Genomic DNA, 25,301 nt, shown 5'->3' with positions numbered 1-25,301 from the left:
AAGGGTTGCTTCTACTTAAAACTTATGGGCATATTTACTAATCTATCGTGCTACATAAGGCAGCAAACAAAGTTTTTGATCTGTGTTGCATGGAAATAGAGAGAGCAGGAATGTTTACAAAGATATGGAGCATTTTAGCCCTCTCCTTGCACTGGCGCACACTATGAAGCCTAGCATCAGTGCAGGCAAACCTGCACCATAGCTCAAGTGTACCTGCTTTACATGCAGGATTATTCGACACATTTCTGCACAAAAACAATCTCTAAAGCATTTTCCTCTCTGTGTGCCTGCTGCAGAATGGAAGGAGGAAATATTGAGGCATAATAAAGATATTTCTCATCATTATGTCTCACTGGGGAAGGTGTAGCATTTTGGAGCATTCACAGGTTACACCTCCCTGCTTGAAATAGAACGTAAGCCAAGTGTTACATTTCTTTACAAAGCCACGCAAGGTGACGCAAATCGTCCCTTGCATGGCTTTGTAAATATTACTGAAGCCCTTGTGTTGTCCTTGCATCGCCTTTGGCAATGCAAGTACAACATATAGGCTGAGTAAATCTATGGCTTAGTTCTTATATTTTTAATGCTGAGCCAATAAGGAACAGCTTGGTTTGACTCATTAAGGATCAACCAGTTTCTGTTCATCTATTCTTTTTTGAAATTTTTTATTCAAAACCGTTAGCACACAATAAAATACAAACAAGGGCCTACAACCACCAGGGCCGGCCGCTATAGAGCCCGAGGGCCCGCCATGTAACGCCACACAGTCCGTCGAACCATAGGCAAGGCGCCCGGCAGTTCGTAAGCACATTTAACAGGCCGTGGCCGCAGGCCAGGAGCAATTGAAAACAACAGTTTCATTTTGTATTAAATATAAAACACACTCAAGGCAATGAGAGTCCGAAGTAGCAGCGTGCTCTTCCCGGGACGGGGAATAACATATAGTGTCCAAAGCAGTTCCTGTCCGGAAGCTGTAGAGGGGGCAATGGGAAAACAAAGCATGAAGCACACCTCAAGCCCTCCCGCGGAACGCGCGGCTAGGGGTCAGAGCAATATCGACCTCTAATGGCAGAGGCGGGGTGCAGATACGTCCCCGATATAGATTCCACGGACCCCATACCCTAGTCCATTTCCCTGGCTTACCTCTCGCCACATATGCCGTCTTTTCCCTAAACATACACCAGTCCATATTCTCCTTCCATACGTCAATCGTGGGCGGCCTCGGGGAGCCCCATAGCTGTGCAATGTTACGCTTCGCCACCATGTACCCCAAGGTCACCCACTGCGTCTGTGCCGCATTACAATCATTCGGTTCCCAGACATTCAACAAACACCTCCTAGCCTCTGGCAACAGGGCCACATGCGTGACCCCATCCGTTACGGTGTGGATACCGTTCCAGAATCGCACAACCTCCGCACATTCCCACAAGATATGAAGAAACGTGCCCGGCAGGCCACATCCACGCTTACACAATCCATCCATCGAATAACCCATACGCAGCAAACCGGGCCCTGTGACATACACTCTATGGAGGATCTTCAGCTGTACAAACCGTAGGCGGGCCGGGATCGCCACCTCTTTCGGGGAGGCCACCGCCGATACCCAGTCCTCATCATCCAATTCCAAGCCATCGCCCGTCCACGCCTCCCTCAAACGGAGCAGCAAGTCCGCACGATCGTTAACGAGTTTCTTATAAATCAGGGAAATAGTGCTGTCGGGCACATAGCCATCCAACACTCTATCCTCCAGTGGGGAATACTCGGGGATAGCAGTAGCATCCGGAAAGACCGAACAAAGTGCATGGTAGACTTGAGCATACCGGAAGTACTCTCTATCGTTTAATTTATATTCAATTTTAAGCATTTTGAACGTTTTGAAAGCTCCCTTCGCCCACAGATCACCCACCTTACATATACCAATCATATCCCATTTCTCAAAGCCTTTCGATCTCCACAAACAGCCCAACCGCCCAGAAGCATACAACGGCGTCGCCTGAGTCAAGCGATCCCTCCACCCCATCGCAGCATTCGCAGCGTGCCACACGTGCACCGCCACCTGCGTGGGTCCCGTCAACCGCATGTCCTGGGTCACCGAGTACAGCGCCCTATTATAGTCTCCACCCGGAAGCAGGAGTTTATCCATCTCAAAGGCCGGGTTTAAGGCAGGACCATATATCCCGTGGTTCACCGCCGCCAACTGAGACGCCCAATAGTATCGTTTAATATCGGGGAGGGCGACCCCCCCATCATACCAAGGGAGCGTCAACTTAGCGAGAGCAATCCGCGGCCGCCCGTCCCAAAACAGTTGCCGCTGAAGACCCTCCACCTCCCGGAAATAACGGGCCGGCACGACATCGAGAGTATTTTGCAAGGCATACAAGAAACGAGGCAGCGACATCATTTTAAACAATGCCGCCCGTCCGAGCGGCGAGAGCGGAAGTCGTCGCCATCTCGCTACGTCGGCCTTCAATCGCTGGAGGGGAGGTAGAAGGTTTCGCTCATAGCGAACCGCGGGGTCCAGTGAGATAAAGATTCCCAAATATTTGAACCCCAGGGTAACAATCTGAGATGGGCAACCCCGCGGCAGCAGGGGGGCATCCCCCGAGAGGACGTAGACGCACGACTTGGCCCAGTTGATGACCAGGCCAGAGTTGCGGCCAAAAGAATTCAGCACGTCCACCAATACAATTAGCAACTGCCGGGGAGACGTGAGATACAGAAGGATATCATCCGCGTAAAGGGAGACACGGTCTTCGAATTCCGGCGTCCATCTAATGCCTTGCAACGACGGCTCCCAACGCAACCAGGCGGCAAGAGGCTCCAAAGAAAGTGCAAAGAGAAGGGGTGATAGCGGACACCCCTGCCGCGTACCTCTCCCCAGTGCGAAGGGAGCCGACACCCTACCATTCACTACCACCTGAGCCAGTGGGTCAGCGTATAGTAATTTTACCCAACCAATAAACTCCGGGCCGAACCCAAATTTTGCCAACACGGCCCAAATATATGGCCACTCCAAAGTGTCGAATGCCACAGTAGCATCCAAAGATGCCAAGATGGCCGGCTCGGCTCTGTGAACCTCCGCGTCCCGCACAGATATCCTGCATGAGATCCTTAGCCTGCGCTATATGCCCGTGTTGGTGAATGATAGCGGCAACCGATCGTGTGACTCCGAAGTTTCTGGCGGCGGTATCGCCGGAGAAATGTCCAGTTGAAGTTTGCGGCCTGTGCAACCCTGGAACCGGGACCTCGAGTGGACAACATGGCCGGGCGGCAGTTCAACAACAGCGGCCTTTGATGACTGGGTGGAGTCGGCCTAGCCGGAGCGGTGCGAATATCGGCCTACATTTCGCCGTGGTCGTTCCTACCACTAAGCGTAGCGGAACGAGTGCATGCCCGAGGTGACTAATCCAAGATTCCCCGGTGATTGTCTCAGCCTTCGCCGGTGAGCCGCCCGGCCGCCGCCCGTAACTCGCCCGGATTTTTGCGGACTGCTCCCGGATTTTCGTGACCACACGCCGGATATATTTTTTGCCTGCCCCCGAAACCCTGATTCCAGTGACATGGAACCTGAGGCGCTTGTCCCTGAGTCCTGGTCCCAATCTGGGTTGGCCCTACCCGGCGGCCATCTTGACAGGACGAAGTCTACTATCCTGTACACTGGGTCGCAGCACGATTGGAAGTGTGCGACTATGAGGAGCGTCGCGGTGCGAGCGCCGAGAGCTGTGCTGGGGTATGGTGATCTTCTCGAGGCTCTCGGTGCCCTCCATTCCACCTTGGTTCACGGCGCCTGGGTATTGGGGAGTAAGCTTGATGGGGTGACATCAGCGTTGGAACAGTTGCTGCCTGCCTGTCCCCAGGTACACGGGGAATTCCTACACCGCACACAAGAGGACAGTGTCGTGGCCGCCCCTGTGGATAGTGACCAGCTGGAAACTCCGGACAGTATCTTAACGTGTGATCGGCTGGCTGTGGGTCTGGTCTGTTCCGGAGGTATTGGACATGAGTGGGGGGTGGTGGCCTTGTCCCGTGCGCGGCCTCCGGCAACCCAGGCAACATTCAAGCAACGGTCGCCTGCTCTGGCTGATTTCGCTTTCTTGGACCTTGTGTGCGGTGCAGATCCTGGGGCAGCACTGGGAAAGATGACTCTCCATACTGCTGACTGCGTCGAGGATCAGAGACTTCCACCCTACCTGTGTGTGTCGCTTCCTGTTCTCCTTTGGACGCTCCTCTTCTTTGTAGCATTGGACATGGCACTGGGTCGATGGGTATGCATAGGTAGATTCGCAAAGAGTGGCCAAGGATAAGGCTGATCCTTCAGAGGTAGTCATCTAATAGGCGGGTGGGCTCAGGGGTTGCGTGCTTTCACGGCATAACTGTTAGTGTATTAGGCGCATAATGCTCCCCATTCTTCTTTGACTTGGTCGATTCTGTGTTGCTTAATGTTTGCTTTAGGGGAAAACAAATTGTGCGGGAGGGAGAAGCCGGGGGCATGTTTTGAAGGCCCTCCTCCAGTTTATTAATATTCTCTCTACCCCCCCGTCTGGTGGGGTTTCTTTTCCTACTCCTCTTTCTCTGTTTCTTCTATATTTCGGGTCTGGTTCCGGGGCGACAGGCACGCTGCTGGGGGGGGGGGGGCCGTACTCATCTGCAGAGGTGCAGGGTGGGGGGTTGGGGGAGGGGATCTTTTAGTCTTTAACCTCCTTTTTTCCATGGCCTCCTTTTTCTTCTCTTATTCTTCTTTGTCTTTCTTTTCTGGGCTCAGCATGGTAAAACTCCTTCGTCGTTAATCGCTGCGTTTTCATGTGTGCCACAATTTCCGTGGTGTTTTCTGGGTTTTAGGGCAGGGGACTGCAGGTGTAAATGGCCGTGATATCCCTCCACATCCTGAACTTCTTGTTTCAGCGCCATTGACTAGATAAATTGCTGTTTATTGTGGACGTTTATTATTCTGCCTGCCATTTCTTGCTGCCGGGAAACTGTTTGGCACCTGATCCTTCCATTCTCCCTTATTATAAAATGAAAACCTTTTGTATCATGGTCTCCTACTTGGGCTGTTTAGTGGCCGAGAGTATACCAGCATGGAGATTCTGCTCCCCGAGGTGCTGCCTGGGATAAATATTGATTTTTGTTACTCTGACTGCTTAGCGGCCGGCCCCGGGGGTTGTAGGCCCATACTTGTTATTGGTTGAAATGTCAATAAAGGTTTTTCAAAAAAAAAAAAAAAAAAAAAAGATGGCCGGCTCACGTATGAATTCCGCTCTAGCAAGCACGCCGTGTAACCGCCTCAGATTTAGAGCGGTATTCCGATGGGGTATAAAACCAGACTGATCCTGATGAATCAAGTCGCCCACGACCCGAACCAGTCGGTTAGCCAACACTTTAGCCAGAATTTTGGGTTCTGCGTTCAACAGAGAAATGGGCCTATAGGAGGCGCAGCGATCTCGCGGCTTCCCCTCTTTGCGCATCACAACTATGCTGGCGAGGCGTTGGTCAGGGGGGAGGAAGACCGCCGCACGGGCCGCCAAAAACATGTCTCGAAGATATGGTGCTATCTTATCGGGACGCAACTTGTAGAGTTCGATGGGAAGACCATTGGGACCCACCGTTTTACCCGAAGCAATCGAACGAATGGCCAAAGCGATCTCATCTGACGACAACTTCGCCTCCATCAACACCGCGTCTGCCTCCGATAGGGCTGGCAATGTGATGTCTCTAAGCAGGCTATGGGAATCCTCCTCCGATCGCAACGAGACCGGAGAGTATACTCCGCGGAAATGAACCGCGAAGCAGTCAACGATCTCAACCGGGTCAGTCACACGCACTCCATCACTCCTCTCCACAACGGGCACCACCCTGCTAGCTCTCTCCTTCCTATCCAACCAAGCGATCAGTTTGCCGGCCTTATCCCCCACATCATACAACCGCCCTTGCTGCTCTCTACTCATCTCTTTAGCCGCTTCCATGACTAACGCTCTGTAATCTGACTGTTTGAGGCTGAGAACATGCAATTTCTCCTCAGTAACCCCACTCTCCAAGTCCTCCTCCATTACAGCTATTTCCGCTTCCAGGCAGACCACCTCCGCCCTCTCGCACTTCTTAGTATGGGAGATAAGGGACAAGGCCTGCCCCCTGACCACTACCTTATAAGCCTCCCATAGGGAGACGGCCGACGACACAGACCCCACGTTATCAGTGAAGTAGTGATCAGTGGACTTGACCAACTCCGCGCGGATCTTAGGGTTACGAAGATACCAGGTGTTAATGGGTGCCACTCTCCCCTCTGCCCCAGAGACTACCCTCAGCTGCAACCATAGAGGGGAATGGTCAGAGATACCTCAGGCTAAATGACGCACCTCCCCAATCATTCCAGCTTGGGTCGCCGGCATAAGCATATAGTCAAGTCTCGAGAGACTCCCATGGGCCCCCGAGTGAAAGGTGTACTGCGCCTGTCCCGGATGCATCAATCTCCAGCAATCTACAAGTCCCAAAGTGTCCAAAAAACCACCCAACCAGGCCTGAGCCCTAGGGAGATCCCTGGGAGGGTGGCGGTCCTCCAATCCGGAGACAACGGCATTAAAATCACCACCCAACACCAAAACCACCCCAGGGAGTCCCAGGACCAAACGCCCCAAATCAGCAAACGTAGCCGTTTGTAACCCCGGAGGTACATATACAGCCACGAGCGACACAGTCCTGCCCTCCCATCTCCCCACCAGCGCCACATATCGCCCCCTATCATCATGAAGCACCTCGTCCACTTCCAATGAGAGAGAGGCCCTAACCAGAATGCCAACTCCCCTAGAGCCAGAAGTAAAACCAGAGTGAGCGGCAAGGCGATAGCCCCTCCTATTTAGGGCCTGGAAGGAGTTCCCAATCAAATGTGTCTCCTGCAGGAAAACAATGTCGGGCGAGGCTCGTTTCAAGAACTGCAACACCACCCCGCGCTTGATCCTGTCCCCCAGACCGTTCACATTCCACGAAAGGATTCTCAATCCCCTACCCCCCATCCCACTCCCGCACATGATACCCACATCCCGGAGAGCACAACCCAGAGAGTTCAGCAGAAAACTTCACATTGCCTTGAAAAACAAGAAAACAACCATCCCCAACAACCCCCCTCCCCCACAATCCCCGAACAACAACTCCCCCCTCCCTGCACCCCTGCTTGAGCCCAGACAGCCCCCCCAACTTGCAGTGTGCCTGTCGCCCTAACCTATACCACAAAAAGAACCCCAGAAGGAGGAAAGGACCCCAATAAGCTCCCCACAACACCCAGGCACTTGAAGGGCATGATGTACCAGATTAAAGTACAATTGAGCCAAGGTACAAAACCTCGCCAGTCTAGTCAATCGCCAGGAACCAAGTTCTAGTCCCGCTCCACCACATCCCGTTCGTTTTCCACCGTCCGACTGTCTCGGTCCTGTCCCCGCGGCAGAGCATCCAACCAGTCTCCAACTGCCTCCGGCCGGTCAAAAAAGTGGGAACGACCCTGGAACTCAACCCGCAACCTCGCCGGGAACAACATCGCGTATTTCAACTCTATGTCTCTCAAGCGCCGTTTCACACCCAAAAATCCCAGCCGCTGTTTCTGGACCGCTTGCGTGAAGTCCGGATAGAAGCTGACATTGGAGTTCTCAAACTTCAGCGGCCCTGCCACCCTCGACGCCTGAAGGATAGCATCTCTATCTCGAAAGTTGAAAAGTCGGGCAATTATAGGCCTCAGGGGAGCACCCACTTTGGGCGCACCACCCGGAATCCTATGGGCCCGCTCCACCGCAAAAAACTTGCTCAATCCCTTGGGCGCGAGATGATTGATCACCAGATCCTCCACAAATAGATCCGCGGCAGATTCCTCCGATCTTTCCGGCACTCCGATGATACGAACGTTATTCCGTCTAGCCCTGCTTTCAGAGTCCTCAAGTCGACGATCCGTCTGGTCACTGGCCAGCCGCAGCCGGCGGACCTCCGTCTGCAGGGCTGCCACATCCACAGTTAGGCTCGACGCCGCTTGAGACAAAGAGTCGACCCGATCGTTGGTTTTGGACAGGTCTGCCCTGACCAAATTCACATCAATAAGGACCGCGTCCAATTTATGCGCCAGGGTATCAAACCGCTGACCCACCGCAGCCTTCATCTCCTCAATGGCGCCCATAACGCCTTGCAGGGTCAATTCTGACGATGGGCCCGAAACCTCTTTAGCCCTCTCAGGCGATTTATGCAAGCCACTGGGGGACCCCTTCAGCTGCGCATACCGATCCATATTGTTGGCCTGTGCATAGGATCCCCTCCGGGTTGACTTGGGTTTCGACTTGTCACCGTCTAGTCTAGTCGCCATCGTCCGGAGGCCACCAAAGTTGGCACTCGTCGAAGCCGGGGACAGGAACCAGTTGGCCAAGTCAGTCGAACACTGCAGTCGCGGGCAGGAAGTCCATGTGTAGCCCGAAAGTCAGGCCAGACACTCCGCCGTCCGCTCTCCTCTGAAACACCGAGGTCTCTCAGCCGATCTCAAAAGGACAGACTCGAAAACGAAAGTGAAAGTGCGGGGTACGCGGCAAGTCAGGCTCAGCATGCCGCTGTTGTTCACTTCGTACCCGGGCACCCCACCAACTCGAGATCGGAACCTAGGCAACAGCAGGCCGCAATCTTCGGAGGGCGACCATTCGGGCTCCCGGCGTCCGATCTGAATTTGGAAAATGGGTGGCACCTCAACGCGGATGCATCAGCAAAAGCCCATCAAGTTTACCAGGATTTAGTCAGGATAGACGTGGGAGGTTGCGGAGGCCCTCGAGAGCCGTAAGCCTACGCGGCCATCTTGGTTGCGCGCTAGGCTCCTCCTCCTGTTCATCTATTCTTATTTGATGGAAAAACTTCACTTAATAAGTAAAAAGAGTGGCTGGATCTACAATGCTCTTTCCCAGCGTGTAGTAGATAAATTGCTCAGTGGAAGTAAACCTTTATCCTAGAGAAGCATTCATTCCTAAAATATGGACAATTCTAAACAGCTTTTTGTTGTTCTGGGACAGTTGCTAAGAATTTACTTGAAAGCTTTGAGGTTGATTCGTCAAGCGATGCCCAAGAAAAAGAGGGTCGCGGGGGGTACCAAAACCCTTTTTTCCCATGTAAATTTCCATAGGGATTTTAGACACAACTACAGCCTGAACTGCTGGACGAAATTACACCAAATTAAGCAGAAATGGAGATCTTGGTCCAGAAAACGACCTTTTTGTAAATTGGTGTAAATCCATTCAGTAGTTTTTGATATATTAAAGGACATAAAAATGTGTATCTATAAAGACAGGTAGGCTCTTCGAAGCCTTCTGATCTTGTGCTGAGATCTGATTGGCTTCAACAAGGAAGTGTTGGCAGCCATCTTGGGAGTTGGTCTCAGCTGAGTCCCAAACAAAAAGAGTTTTTTTAAAGGGATGGGGACGGGGTAGGAATACCCTGACCCCTTAGCCTTGGAGCTGGGTCCCCCCCCTTGGCAAAAAGAATAACAACAAAAAATAATCTCCCTAAATCGCAATGAATAAGCGATTCTGTGGCGCCAGACATCTTGTATTCCAAACACAACAGAAGATTCTCATGTTTGGATCCACATTGAAATGGTTGGTTAATTGTGTCAAGTGATAGTGTTACGACGTACGCAGTGGAGACAAGAATAATTTAGGAGTGCAAATGCACCGCAACATTCTTTCTTGCAAACAAGCTTAAACAGTGACAGGCCGCAGGTATATGCAAAATGCTTATCTCACTCAAGTGTGCTAATCAAATAGATGCTGCTGATACAACAGATGTGTCAAATGTAACAGGAGGTTTGATATTTTGAATTTACATTTGAATGGGGAGTCGAGGGTGACAATGCACCTGTAACATGCCTCTGTGCTAATGAGCTTGAAGATCGACATGCTGCAGATATACGCTTAACAAGGCTTTACACTCTAGTGAAGTAAACACAAAGCTGCTGCGTTTGAAAGGTTGACTAGAATGCGCGTGCCTCCAACATTTCCTCGAGTTTGAGTTGATACATTATAACTGTGAGGAAGCAGCGCCCGACATCTTATCTGCCAAACGTAACAGGGCAATAGCGAGCAAAGTGCCAAGCATGAAAATCAATCAATCAATCAGGGTTTTATATAGCGCGCTACTCACCCGTGAGGGTCTCAAATCTGCAAAGTGCAACAGCGTGGGAACCGCCTTCAGAGGTGTGAGGGCGGGAACAACGTTGTGCTGAGCGGAGGTAGAATACTAGGAGGGGTGACTGACCATAGGGTGTAGGAGACTCAAGGACGGGGCATTAAGAAGGATATGACATATATTACCCAAGAATGCAGCGCTACAAGCCTAGATATTCATGTTTGCAGACACTCTCTTTAGATAGATAGATAGATAGATAGATAGATAGATAGATAGATAGATAGATAGATAGATAGATAGATAGATAGATAGATAGATAGATAGATAGATAGATAGATAGATAGATAGATAGATAGATAGATAGATAGATAGATAGATAGATATTGTGACAGCAAGGCACATTCCTGCTCTTGACCACATGGCAATTAGAGGGTTAGGTGGTCGTGAAGGGTAAAAATCAGGTGTCCAACTTGTAGTAACTGCAGCGCGCGGGCGAGTTGGAGATTGTAAGCGACACCGAGTTCGCCTTTTTTGGACGCATGTGGAGGTTCCTCTCTGGGGTCAATGTTTCATTTGCAAACGCTGTTGGCTAGCTGGTTGTAGGAGATGTATTACCAAGCATGCTGTGTGTATTTCTTCAGAATGGTTATCCACTTTCAGAGTTGCTGCATCGAATGACTGTGAAGCTTTGTGGTGCAATTAGAAAAAACACAGGGCCACATGCATCAAAGTCAGGATTTGTGGATCCTAAATAGGGAATTTTAAGAAATCGCTGTTTAGGACTAGCAAATCCCTGTGCATGTAATTGCGATTCCTACATATTCCTTAATTACGACTCGCAAATTGCAAATCGCAATTAAGGAATAGCTACCCATTCATTCACATGGGCCTAGAGGCTCATAGGAATGAAAGGGACTTGCATGCACAATTTGCGAGTACCAAATAGGTACTCGCAAATTGCGCATGCAATTTCAAGGGTGCAAGGGTGCCAAAAGGACACCCTGTTGCACCCCTGAAATTGAGATGTTACCACATGTTGCGCACATACATGCCTCAAGGGCATGTGTGTGTGGAACATGATACTTTGAAAAATGCACTTCAGTGCATTTTTCAGAGTTTTTGCAAATTACCATCAAGTTCAAATTGATGGTAATTTGCAATCCCTAATCGCGAATTCACAATTTGAAATTGCATCATGCATTGCATTTGGGGAATCGCAATTTGCGATGCCCTAAATGCATTCGCAATTTAAGTATTCGCAAATTTTGCGATTACGTAGATTGTGAATTTGGGTTGATGTGTCCCAAATGCAAAAGTACCGGTGGCAAAGGGGCAGATTCTGTGAATCTGCCTGTCTGCGATCGGTATTTTCGTTGATGCATGTGCCCTATAGTCTACTATGGCTACTTAAAAGCATTACACTGCTTAGAAAAACTGTATAGAGATCACTATAATGGCATAGCACGAAGCCGGTGTGTAGTACAAATACATTGTTTGCTGTTACCTGATCCGCTGCCCTTGTTATTGCATTGCAAGCACGTTGCAGAAATGGCAGTTTCCTTTTGGCAATACCTGCTTAGAAACACGTGCATCTCAAGAGAGCATTACTGTGCTGTCTCTTTGCCTTTGTGCTTCAATTACCTTAGAACACCAGGCACAGCCACGGGGTGAGGTCAGGATTGTGCTGCAGATTTTTGGGCCCCATGGCGCAATCGTGCCCACTTTTGGCCACAGAAGGCTGGTGTAATACTCTGTCCAACTTTTAATGGATAAAATACGCACGATTCAGGCAGCCTTCCCTCCCTGTGTCAGACCTCCTTCTGACCCTGCGCATGGTGTCCCTTTGCCTGCTGCTCCCCGGCACGCTCTACAGGCTTTCTGCTATGTGGATTTGCCTAGCTCTCTTAAAATCCTGAAGGGATTGAAATTGGGGTCGCCCGCTGACCCCTGCACATCTAGGATGTTAGCCGCGGTCGCGGAGGCCATCAACCCCGAAGTAAATACCATCATAAACGCCTCCCTTCGCGAGGCTGGTGTACCGGAGGCCTGAAAACAGGCAAAAATCCTTCCCCTTCTGAAAAAACCCACCCTTGACCCCCTGATCCCGGGGAATTATCGGCCTATCCCACTTCTGCCCAGCCTAGCCAAAGTCTGTGAAAAGGTGGTGACCAGACAACTTATGGAGTTTGTGGAAGGATCAGACGTCCTGCATCCAGCACAGTCTGGGTTTCGTTCTTCTTCCAGTACTGAAACTGCACTGGTGGAGATTTCCGAGGCCATTCGCGAGTATCTAGACATCGGTGGGAGAGCAGCTTTAGTAATGCTCGACCTATCGGCGGCATTCGACACGGTCCTGCACTCACTGTTGCTCGCCCGGCTTACTGATATCGGTGACTCAGGTGCCGCCTGGGGCTAGCTGAGGTCTTTCCTGGAAGGGCGGGTTCAACAGGTCTGGCTGCCGCCGGTCGCATCAGCTCTGCAGTCGGTTACCACAGGTGTCCCTCAGGGGTCTTCCCTTAGCCCCCTTCTTTTTAACACCTACAATACTCCTCTGGTCTATTTGGCCGCGGACTTGGGGGCTAAGGTGATAGCCTACGCTGACGACACCCAGCTTCTCTTTATGTGGAAAAGGATGAGGACTCTGTATCTTTTGTTCAGCACTGCTCGTCTTCGGTCTTTGAGTGGCTTGCGGCCGCTCAACTCAAAAGCAACGAAGACAAGTCAGAGATCCTCCTCTACGGTAAATTCCCGCCTGGCTTCAGAGACAGGATCTGGCCTCGAGGGCTCCCTCTACCAACATCCAATGGAAAATCCGCTAAGAACCTGGGGGGTGTGGTTCGAGGATAACCTTTCCTTTTCCACCCAGGTAAAGAAGTCCTCCGGCTGCTGCTTTGGCCTCCTTAAAACATTAAGGAGCTTTCTACCTCTCCTCCCCTGGCCTGCTAAAGAGACGGTCATCCGTGCCTTGACCCTTTCCCGATTGGACTACGCCAACGCTTTGTATGTTGGCATCCCTGGATACTCTTTGAATAGACTACAGGTCATTCAGAAAGCGGTTGCCAGGCTTCTGCTAGGAATTGCCAAGAGGAGTAGTGTGCGCAAATATCTCCGCACACTACATTGGCTTCCCGTGGCTGATCGGGTCATAATTAAATCCCTGGTGATTGCCCATCGTGGCCTTCATGGTCATGGTCCCCCTTATTTGCAGAAACGGTTCTCCTTCTACGTCCCACAGAGACAACTATGTTCATCAGGTCTTCTCCTAGCTACAGTGCTCCGCTTCATGCGCCACAAGAAGGGCGGCTGCTCCCTGGCCGTTAAGGCTGACCAGGCCTGAAATGCTCTTCCGTATCTTTTGCGCAATACCCAAGACCCGTTAGCCTTCAAGAAACTTTTAAAAACCTACCTCTTCCCCTAGTGACAGTTAGGTAACCCCTCTTGGACCCACGCCGGGACACTCCTCGGAGTAGCTCTGCTCGTTATAAGAGTATGTAGAATAACATAACAGATCGCCTCTAGGCACTTTCCTGGTCAGGCTGCTGTTCTAATTATTTTTTTTAAGTCTGGGATACTCACTTTCTGCATGTGCCTACTAGCTTCTTGTTTTGACAGATAAGTGATTAGAGCTCATGTTTATAACATGAACAGACTCAAGCCACTCTTTCACGTTCAGAGACAGTGCTTCACTCATCATAACGAACAGGCCCCGTGTTTTCTTGTGCCCCTTTTAACATCCACTGCCTGGGATGAACCCTTCCTCCTTTAAAGCACTCCCTCTAAACCGGTAATCAGATTAATATTTTTATCTGATTAATGCCAGTAGAGTAGCCCTAACTCTTTAGCACCATACAATTTTGCTGACAACAAAAGAGCACAGTGCACCCTTGAAGGCTGAAACTCGCCCAGGCCCCTCTTGAGAACACGGGTCACCCCCAGAGGAGGCAGAAACCTAATGGCACACACCCGGTCTCTTCTGAAAGGCTTACTTTGAAATCATTTTTAAAATATGAAAGCAAATTAATTATTATCTATGAATGGTGCACAGCTGCCACTGCCAGTACAGTTCTTCTCACCGTTTCCCTGTGCACAGGACTGTAAGATTTCTTTCAAGATAAAATCCAAGCTATATACACCACCTTTGCCACCCCACAGTCCACCTCACAGCCTACTGCTGTGTCGGTCAGCAATGATTCAATGATCACATTCCGTCCTCTCTCTCTGGATACTTCGCTGCAAAAACTTTTAACTTGCAAATCTGGGTCACCTGGCGATTCCTGCCCGGCTCATTTTTTTATACTCATGGTACCTTGCATCAATGCCCCACTGAGTCAGATCTGGAATTCCTCCTTGTACTCTGGAACTTTCCCTGCAGTGTGGAGCAGGCCTATCTTCTGCCGATCCTCCAAAAACCCGATGCTGACCATGCTGCTTTTAAACTTTTTAGACCCATTTCCCTTTTACCCGCACCAGCAAAAATTCTCATACAAATAGTCCAAGAGCAACTCTCCAATCATCTGGAATCTAGAAATTATTTTCATGACCCTCAATCCGGTTTCAGAGCAGGCTACAGCACAGAGACTGCCCTCCATGAGGTTTCCGAGAGTATCCGCAAGTGTATTGATTCAGGCAAAGCAGCTATGCTTGTGCTACACGGTTGCCCACCCCATTCTTATGGATAGGTTAAGAGACTTGAGTGTCCTGGATCCGGTCCTTTTTGGGAAACCGATCTCAACAAGTCTTTCTTCATCCATTCATCTTTGACGAGAAACCCTTGCTCTGTGGGGTTCCACAGGGTTCTGCCTTAAGCCCTCTCCTTTTTAACACCTACCTCTCACCTCTTGCGGCGTTGGCAGAATCTTGCGGGGTGAGTGTGGTCTCCTACGTGGATGACACCAAACTGGTGTTCTCCTTCGAGGAGTATTCGGAAGCTGCTTTTGCCATTTTTAGAAATTGCCTGAGTAACGTCTCGGCCTGGATGTCAATGAACTGCCTCAAGCTTAACTCGGACATAACAGAGGTACTCTTTTTTGACCAAAGATAACCGCCCCCCGTGCTTTGGTGGCCACTGGAGATGAATCCTCCTCCTGAGCCTGTTAACCTGGTGAGAAATCTCGGTTTCAGACTCAACAATAAACTCTCCTGTAAAACCCAAATCAGGCAAGTCGCCTCCTCATTATTTGGGAAGTTTCGCACGTCGCGGAAATTCCTCCACTTCCTTTCCCTGGAGTGCCATCGAACAGTTATCCATGCTCTAATCACATCCCACCTGGACTACGCCAACAGTCTCTTTCTGGGTGTTCCCACCTATCTGACTCAGCGTCTGCAGAAAATAGAAAACGCTGCTGCCAGATTTATCTGTAAAATACCTTTCCGGCACTCGATTACACCCCACCAGAGGAATCTTCACTGGTTACCTGTGATTCAGTGCATTGAATTCAAGGCCCTTACCCTGGCCTTCAGAGCATTCTGGGGACTAGGCTCGGTGTACCTGAGAGCTAGACACCAGCACTACCATCATGACCGGACCCCCTGAGATCTAACTACCAGTGTTTCCTTGCTATTACCCGCTTTCGTAAGGCCAAGACCGGTGGCAGAGCCTTCGCGGTTAGAACCTCTATACTTTGGAATGCCCTGACACTCTCCGTCCGCTCATCGGAGTCAGAACTTACTTTTCAGCGTGCCCTGAAATCCTGGTTCTTCTCCAGCATCTAGGTTTTCTTCTCCGTGCCTGTCATCTGCCGTCTGCCTCAGCGCCGGGACACCCCCGTTGGGGGTAGCTTTGCGCTCTACGAATTCCTTAATAATAATTCCTTAACCCGTTCCGTGCTCGCTTCGGCCAACGGCAGTCGCGAGCACTTCCTCACTAGTGCTGCGCACGTCCGTCGGCCGACGCGGCCCCGCCCACTCATTAGTACTCCTGCGCCATGGCGGAATTAGCGCCGCGGTTAAGGAGTTAATAATAAATTGCCTCCAATGCCAGTGGTGGAAAAAAGGTTACAGGGACGTTGTAGTCAGGGCACTAAATTATGTGATTGTGCGGCCACATAATCCATAATCGGTTGCATAATCTGCAGATTTTAAAAAACAATTGTTTCTAGCTCAGATGGTTCCAAAATTTAAAAAAATGCAGCGACTCATGTTGCTACGCAGTGGAGGGCCCTGTGCAAAGCTGAACTGATCACCTTTCTGTGTATAAAGCTACATTTGTGTGTTAAATAGGTGCTAATGAGGTGCAACCAATGCCCCTACAGTGTTACCAAGTTTAAAGATGATGAAACAATAATGTAATATTATTACAAAACGTGGCACATTATGCTGCATAATTTGCTTTTTCTTGCTGCATAATTTACTAAAACCTGCTGCTTACTTCCAGTGGCCCTGGTTATAGTTAGAAAATAGAATTACCTTAGAAAAACCATGGAAAATAAAAAATAAAAAAGAAATTCACTGGAAAAAACAGAGGTTGGAGGGACACTATGGGTAGGAAATAGAATTTCAAAGAACCTTAAAAATTCACTAAAAAAAACAAAGGTTACAGGGACGTTATAGTTAGTCTCAGATTTCATTCATCCAAAACCAGGGAATTTCAGCAGTTATAGTTACATGAGCTAACTATAACTTATGCCCCCGCAATGCACTGCCTATGACCTCACTTATTACATGACTCATGACATGGTCAGTTACATCACTGATGACATCATCCAGTGAGTGTATTTTCTAAGAGTTTTTGATTGTTAAACATTAACTTAGCTACTACATTACATGTACTACTACTTCTAACATATACTATGTAAGTGACTGTGTGTATATCCGTGTGTGAGTGGGTGTCTGAGTGGCTGTATGTGTGTGTGAGTGAGTGTGTGAGTGAGTAGCTGTATGGATGAGTGAGTGGCAGTATGGGTGGGTGAGTGGGTGTGTCAGTGGTTGTATTGGTAACTGAGTGGCCGTGTGAGTGGCTATTTGGGTGGGTGACTGGGTGGGTGTGTAAGTGGTTATGTAGGTGTGTGAATGAGTGTTTCAGTGCTTGCATGGGTGAGTGAGTGGCTGTGTTGAGAGGCTTTATGGCAGAGTGAGTGACTTTATGATTGGCTGTATAGGTGAATGATTGGTGTGTGAGTAGCTGTATGAGTGTGCGGCTGTGTGCATGGCGATATGAGTGAGTGACAGGTTGTGTGGGTGGCTGTATGGGTGAGTGAGTGGCTGTTTGGTTGAGTGAGTTGGTGTGTGAGTGACTGTATTGGAGAGTGAGTGTTTGTTTGAATGGCTGTATGTGTGAGTGAGCAGATGTGGTAGTGCTTGTATAGATGTGTGAATGGTTATGTAAGTGGTTGTGTGGATGATGTCATCAATGATGTCATCTGTGATGCCACTGACCATGTCATAAGTGTTGTAATATGTGAAGTCATTAGCAGTGCATTGCGGGGTTTAAGTTAGAAATAACTCAGGCAACTATAACTGCTGAATTTCACCGGTTTTGTACGAGTGAAATCTGATCCTAACTATAATGTCCCTGTAACCTTTGTTTTTCAGAGAATTTCTATGGTTTTTTAACCTTTTAATCTTAACTATAACCTGTCACCTTTGAGAGTGGCTGAGTGAGTGGCTGTAAAGGTCTGGGAGGGCGAGTGCGCGTGTGTGTGTGTGTGTGTGTGTGTGTGTGTGTGTCTGTGTGGGTCTCTGAGTAGCAGTGCAAGTACCTGTGTGAGAGGGTGTCGGAGTGCCTATGTATGTCTGTGAGTGCCTGTGTAAGTACCTGTGTGAGTCTGTGAGTGGGTCTGTGAGTGCCTATGTGAGTCTCTGCATGCCTGTGCTGGTCTGTGAGTGGGTGTGTGAGTGAGTGCCTGTGCATGTCTGTGAGTGGGTGTGAGTGGTGCTATGCATTTTGAGCATTGGTAAACTTAGGGTATTCAAAAGGAAGACCCATGGACTCTGCTTTCACCAGGAGATAACAAGAAAGAAACCACTCATCACAGTCACTACACATTAGATTGTGTTCCAATAGATCAATGATGAATTCACCTTCATTAAGGGTTTCATATAGCTTTACAATGTGAAAACATGATGAAACACACTTGCTTTGCCTACGCCAAGCCCAAGAAGGTAGGATTGTTTGTGCTTTACTGAAGTGAAGCTACAACTGGGGCACCTGCTATGTTTATATTAGTAAGTGAGGTTTAATTTCCGTGAAATCAGAACCAGGGCCAGAATCGAACCTTGTTATTTCCAAGAAAAGTCCCCACTTTTGTCAAAAACACCTACTCAACTGGAGAACTTTTATTTGGTTAATCAGTAAGTGCTACCTCGTTGGGTAAGTGTCTGTGCATATTCTACACTACAGCTGCATAAAGGACCACAAGGTGTGCATGTAATTTTGCCAATGTGATTGTTTCTCAAGCGTCTTCAGCCACAAATCTGTGATGAAGTGAATCCTCTGCAAGAGGAAACTACGAAACAACAAAGTGGTGAACCTCCACCAAACAAGGGTACATCCCCTTAACTAAATGATGCAAGTGCTTCTGTGTTTGGTGGAGATGTCCTTGTTTTCCTATGCTTCAATAACACATCACCAAAATCTGCTTAAGCTGTCCGTTAATGTGGGAAAACTGGCCTGCTACTAAGGAAAACTGAGAGGGGGGCCACGTGGCCCTACTCCCTGGGCCTGTATTGGCTCTAGGGATCCCATTCCCCAGGGTCTGGCCACGCCTCCCTGGGTGCCCTGGCCCCACCCAGGGTACAAAGTGTGCATGTTGGGGACCGTGGGGGTAGCCCGAATTCCCCAACGTCCCCAGCCAGATACCTGCCTTCTGCGGGAGCCGCATTTGCTCCTGCATGCAGGAAGTTGCTGGAAATGACGTTCCCTGCGTGCAAGAACAATACTTTCATCTCTTTCAGTGCCTGCATGTCTGCGTGGAGTGAAGGAGATGAAAACTTCGCTTCCAGCAAGGGGGAGAATTTTGACAGCTCCCGCTTGCTACAAGCAGAATGATTGCTTTTAGCTCCTGCCAGGCAAAAGAAACAACTATTTCCCAAGGGTGGGCACCTCAGGAGATAGGAGTCAGCTCTTGGGGGGATGCGGTCCCCAGGGCCATATATGGCCTAGGAGGGGTGTGTGCGGCCCCCTCTCTCTTTTTAAAAACATAATTGGCCCCAGTGAGATGTCATCAGTGATGTCATCAGTGATGTCACTGACCATGTCATGAGTGATGTAATATGTGACGTCATCAGCAGTGCATTGCGGGGGCGCGAGTTATAGTTAGCTGAACTAACTATAACAGGGGAATTTCTAGGGTTTTGTACGTGGGAAATGTCCAGCTAACTATAACGCCCCTGAAACCCATGTTTTTCTTTGTGAATTTCAAAGGTTTTTTAAATGCCTATTCCTAACTATAACGCCCCTGAAACCTTTGGTTTTTTCAGTGAATTTCAAAGGTTTTTTAAATGCCAATTACTAACTATGACGTGCATGAAACCTATGGTTTTTTCAGTGAATTTCAAAGATTTTTAAATGCTAATTCCTATCTATAACTTATCTCTGAAGATATCATGTTTAATGATTTTGATTGGATTTCTATATTTTTCAAATTCAGTGTTTAATTTCATTAATTACATTTTTGTTAAAATACTTTTTATCACCATTTTTAAATGTAGTTTTTTTAATTAATTCTTTTAAAAATTAAAAAATATTATTTGAACTTAATGGGTTTTACAAACATATTTTTTTATATTTTTCAAAATATTTTTTTAACTATATGTGCAAAACTTTATTTTATATATTTTTTTCAATGTGTTTGGATCCGCGCACCCTAAGCGCACCGTTCTCGATCCCTACGCGATAGCATCCGCGCATGGTATGCGGCGGGTACGTGGTTAGTGTGCAATTTCAATGCGACCGGTACGCGACTCCTAGCCTATACGCGACACGTTCGATGCACGTAACGCGACGTTTACGCGCTTCCGCGATGCGTCATCTGCGTCTATGACGCGGTGGGTGCCCGGATCCCGCAAAGTATTTAACATTTAAAAAAACATATTTATGTATTGCATGTGAATATTAATTGAAGACAAACTCTAAACTAGTCTTAAAACTAATATATTTTGACATCTATTCCTATATTTCTTTTTAATTCAATTTCGCGGATGCGCGCTCGGTGCGTGCTGCGTAAGCGCACGGTGCGCGGATCCCATGTGACCTGCAAAAAAAGAGATTTGATTGGTTCATTACACTTCCTGTTCTAACTACTGAAAGACCCCACCCATTTCAATCATTCTTCTTTGAGCTTCTTTGGAGAACCACCTCTTTGGAGAGAAGAACATTATTTAGACTAAGTTTACGCTTATCACTAATTTTTTTCAACCATAAATGGCTTCAGGGCAGCAGGCATCACCTGCATCACCTCAAACCTCTGAGGATGAATTTTTGCCGGAGTTACCATGCAAAGAACGTTTCTCTTCAGTGATATGGAAATTTTTTACTTTTCCCGAGGGGCAGAATAAAACCAATGCCACCTTGGTCACATGCAAGATTTGCAAAAGAGTCCTATCGAGAGGGGATCCTAACAAGAAATACTCTTGCGGCACGGCAAGTATGATGAAGCACATGAGGACCCTTCATCCAAACAATCTTGCAAAACAAGAGTGCCGACGGATGAGAAGCACTCCTGCTCCTGCGCCATCCACCTCATCGCAGCCGAGCACATCAAGAGTGCATCCATCAGACCAAACCTTGGACATCCGTCCTCAATTTCAATTTTTAAAAGTGCTCTGCACTAAGTGCAATAAGACTTTGTGCTATGGTGAGCAGTCGATCGATCTGATCTGCCGCCGCCAAGAAAGTCATATTTGGTATTTTTTTTTTTTTTTTTTTTATTGTTCCCTGAAGTTCATTCTTTGGTTTCTCCTGTTTTGTTTTTTGGTTTTTTTTTCTTCAGAAAAAAAAAAAAAAAAAAAAATCACTAAATTGTTCAGAAAACCCCCAAAAAAATGTAAAAGAAGAAAAAAAAAGTTCTTGTAAGAACTAACTTTCCTGGTTTAAAAAAGAGCTAAGGGCCATATGTAGGAAACACTTGTGCGATTGCAAACACTGCGAATCGCAAGAATCTTGGTGTTTGCAATCGCAAAACTGACTACACCTATGTAGGAGAGGTGTCCGCAGCAAAAAGTAGCGATTCGCTAATTTAGCGATTAGCAATTTTACGTAAAGCTTAGTGTGCGAATAATTTAGCGTATTCGCAGTCTGCGTCGCAGTATTTGCAGAAATCGCAATTACCGACATCGCAAATTGCATATTCGCTAAATCAGATTTTCAAAAAAATCGCAAATAGCGATTCCTCAATAATCGCAGTTTAGCACTTCTCAATTACCACCAACTCTGAGCAGGTGGTAACCAAGTGCAACCAATTTAAACAGGCCCACAATGCCACAGGGACTTCACACCATGGCTGGGCTGTACGTGATAGCCAGGAGGCTGCGAATCAGGGATGCCATGCAGAGAAGGAGACGCCAGGAAAGGATCTACAGAACACGCATCACCCTCTTCCAACTGACCGATGAGGAGATCCATGTGAACTACAGGCTGCACCCACACAGCATCCTGGATTTAATAGAGGAGCTGACACCCATACTTCAACACCCCACACGCAGGGCACACTCCATTCCCACCCATGTGCAGGTGCTGTGCTCACTGCACCTCCTGGCATCACAAGTTTTCAGGGGGTCATTGCCACAGCAGGTGGTGTCTCGCAAAGTGCACTGTCGCGCTTCCTCCACGCTTTCTTGGATGCAATGGTACAGAGGCTGCATCACCACATACAATTTCCTAGCACACCACAGGCACTAGATCAGACCAAGCAGGATTTCTACCAAATTGTCCAATTCCCCCATGTCATTGGCTGCGTAGATGGGACCCATGTCGCAATCTCTCCCCATCACATAATGAGTATGTATTTCGCAACAAGAAGTCATATCATTCCCTGAACGTCCAGGTAGTGTGCAATGCCCAACATATAATCACTGATATTGTGGCCAAATACCCTGGAAGCACACACGACTCATTTATGTTTCGCCACTGTGCATTACATCGAAGACTCACAAATGGTGACTTTGGAGAGGGCTACCTGCTAGGTAAGTGCATGCCAAACACACACAGAGGCAGTAGAGTGATGCAGTGGCAGGACACTATTGACCCTGAATCTGCTTATGCCCCGCAGGTGACAGTGCGTATGCTGTACGAGACTACATCCTCACACCGTACCTGAATCCAGCGACTGCAGGTGAAAGGAGGTACAACAGCGCACACAGAGCCACACGCTGCGCCATTGAGAGGACCTTTGGAATCCTAAAGAGCAGTTTCGATGCCTCCATAAGAGTGGAGGAGCGCTACAGTACAGGCCGGAGACATGTTGCAAAATTGTGGTTGCCTGTGCTACGCTACACAACATCGCTACCAAAAAAGGAACCCCAGTGGACCTGACAGACTCTGAATCATCAGATGAGGATGGACCAGCACCACATCGCGGTCCGGCAGGTGGTGATGGTGCTGCTGCCGGACGCATGAGACGAGATGAGATCACACAAAACTACTTCTAAGTGAGTAATGAGGACACAACGCGACTGATTTGTTTCTTACAGGGATGTTTATTTCCTTATCTTCAGGAATGAAGGTATCATACATTGTGACTTTATAGTCCCTGCATGCACTTGTTTGTGTCACAGTGCACCAACTACCATCAGCCACTGAGTCATCATTGACTGTGTTGCGTCACACATGGCCATTAGTCCCTTGTGTCCCTTCACCTCCTCCGTGCACAGCCTGTTGAGCCTCGCTGCACCTGCGCACTGCCCTCCCTTGAGTCATCATCCACTCTGCCTTGGCGTGCACTCCGGCGTCTGTCCTGTGGAATTGGGGGAGTGATGCTGCTCCTGCTTGATTGTTCATCAGTGTCCATGGCACCAAGTGTGCCTATGCCACCTGTGGCAGTTGCGCGCATCTGGTCCACCGCATGTGTAACTTGCACCAGGACCCTGCCAACGTCCTGGCAGCAGTGGGCCATCTCGTGCTGCATGCTGACACATCTTCTGGCCAGCAGGGATGTGGCGGTTGACTGGCGGTTCACTGACCTGGTGTATAGGTCCAGCCGTGTGTGTAGGCGATGTCTCTCCCGGCCCTGGGCTGCCCTGTCCCTCACGATCTCCCTGCACAGGCCCTCCAACGCACCAGTCATGGCCATTACACCTGCGCGCAACTCGGTCATGTTGTGGTTATGTGCAGCCAGTTGCCGTTGGATTGACCGTATCCCCTTTACTTGCAGGCGCTGTTGCTTGAGCATGCTGCCCTCAAGGCCCGAGAACACTGTGTCCTCTTCACCAGGAGCAGTGCTGGTGGACGGGCATGCCCTGCATCTCATCCCTCTCCCTACTCTGGAGTGTTCAGGGGACTGTGGTTGGTGCTGTTCTGCACGCTGCCTGTGCACTGGCTGTTGCTCCTCTGCTGTGTCTGGTGCCTGTGCCTCCAACAGTGGTAGTGGTGGTACAACATTGCGGCGCCTGCATGGTGCTGTGCCTGCAGTTCTGGCTTCGCCCTGCTCCTCCTGGCCTGCCTCGTCCTCCATCTCAGCTGTTGCCTCGCATTCAGCCTCACTTTTCTGTGTTGGTGGTGGTGCTGTGGATTGAATGGCACACATTAGTTCTGTGTCCTGTGTGGCATTTGTAATGCATTAGTTTTACACAATAAATTCACATGGGTACTATCTGTCTTTGTCACTATCTGCATGATGGAGTCCTCCCTATTCCACCTGGCTGTGTCTCACGGCACAGTTATCAGTGCATGTGACTACGTCTCCCATAATGCATTTGTAGATGTGCTGTGTGACATGTACTGGAGTTGCAGTCAGGTTGCCTTATGGGGGTTGGGGGTGGGTTGGGGAGGTATCAGGGTGTTTTGGAATGCATCTTACCTTGTCTGGTGTCTGTGTGTTCTGAGCTGTCCAGGTCCGCCACTCCACTCACACTCTCAGGCTGCAGTGTGCCCTCCACCAGCTCCTCCAGGGGCGTTGGGTCTGTTGCAGTGGAAGGCCCCCCACCGTTTTTTTTGGCCTCTGCAAGTCTTGTGGCCACCCTCTCCTTTAACCTCTGCCGCATGTCATACCACCTTTTTCGTAGGTCCTCGACACTGCGGTGTGTGACACCAATGGCATTGACTTTCTCTTGGATGTCACTCCATATCTTGCGCTTTCTGGCCTCTGGAACTCGTAGGGAACTTTTCCCAAAAAGGAGATCATGGCTGGTGACAACCTCCTGTGTGAGGACCTCCAGCTCCCTGTCACTGAATTTATGTTTCCTCTTCCTTGCAGGTTCATCATGCTGCTTCTCAGGCCCCTTGGACTCCATTTGGCTGGTTTCCAAAAGCTGTGCAAAACTGTTCTCCTCTCCACACAGGCTCTGACTCAGCTACTGGCTCACTCACAGCTGCAGGCAATCAGGTGCAGCATGGGCAGTCACACTTCCTGGGTGTGATGTCATCATTCTGCACCTGAATTGCAGATTCCCGTTTTTGCGATTCCTTATTTGCAATTTCGCAATTAAGGAATCGCTATTTGGGTAATCGCAATAATATTCTGCGATTTTTTGGGAATTCCAAAATTGCGATTCGCTAAAAAACGCAATTTCAGAATCGCAAATTCGGTTCTACCTACATGTGGCCCTAAATTTCTTTATTAGTGTGTGAAAGTTTACATGAATGTATGTGTAGTACGTAATTGACTGAATGAATGCATTAGTAGCGTATGGTGAATGTATAAGTGCAGAACTATAAGGAAGTGCTGAAGCATCACACAGTAACCTCTTTAGCTGCAGTGTGCTGTAGTACTTCCGAAGCACAGGGATGCAACATATGTACATAAATATGTTGCAAATCTATGCTTCTGTCTGCACGGCTGCTTAAACTGCAGCCATGTGGTGACACAAGGATATCTGTGTCATGTGCTGTTTGTTTTTCTACAGGAAGACACACCTTCCTGTACAAAAACAATGAGAAAATGCATTTTTCTCCTTCAATGTATGCTGAACATTTCAGCATGCATTGAAGATATAAAAATGTGGAGAAATTAAAACAATTCTCTTTATTGTGCTTTCCAACACCAATTGTAGAATGGTGCACCATTCACACACAT

The 25,301-nt window shown here is 48.7% G+C and overlaps 1 protein-coding gene across 6 annotated transcripts in view; it reads left to right on the top strand.

The window, feature by feature from the left end:
- The window catches only part of LHFPL7 (LHFPL tetraspan subfamily member 7), a 187,088-nt gene that overhangs the window by 147,178 nt on the left and 14,609 nt on the right, over nt 1-25,301 (top strand). The gene's annotated exons all lie outside the window — the stretch shown is intronic.

Source organism: Triturus cristatus, chromosome 11 (assembly GCF_964204655.1).
Source record: "Triturus cristatus chromosome 11, aTriCri1.1, whole genome shotgun sequence".
NCBI lineage: Eukaryota > Metazoa > Chordata > Amphibia > Caudata > Salamandridae > Triturus > Triturus cristatus.
This window is presented reverse-complemented; position numbering and strand designations above follow the sequence as displayed.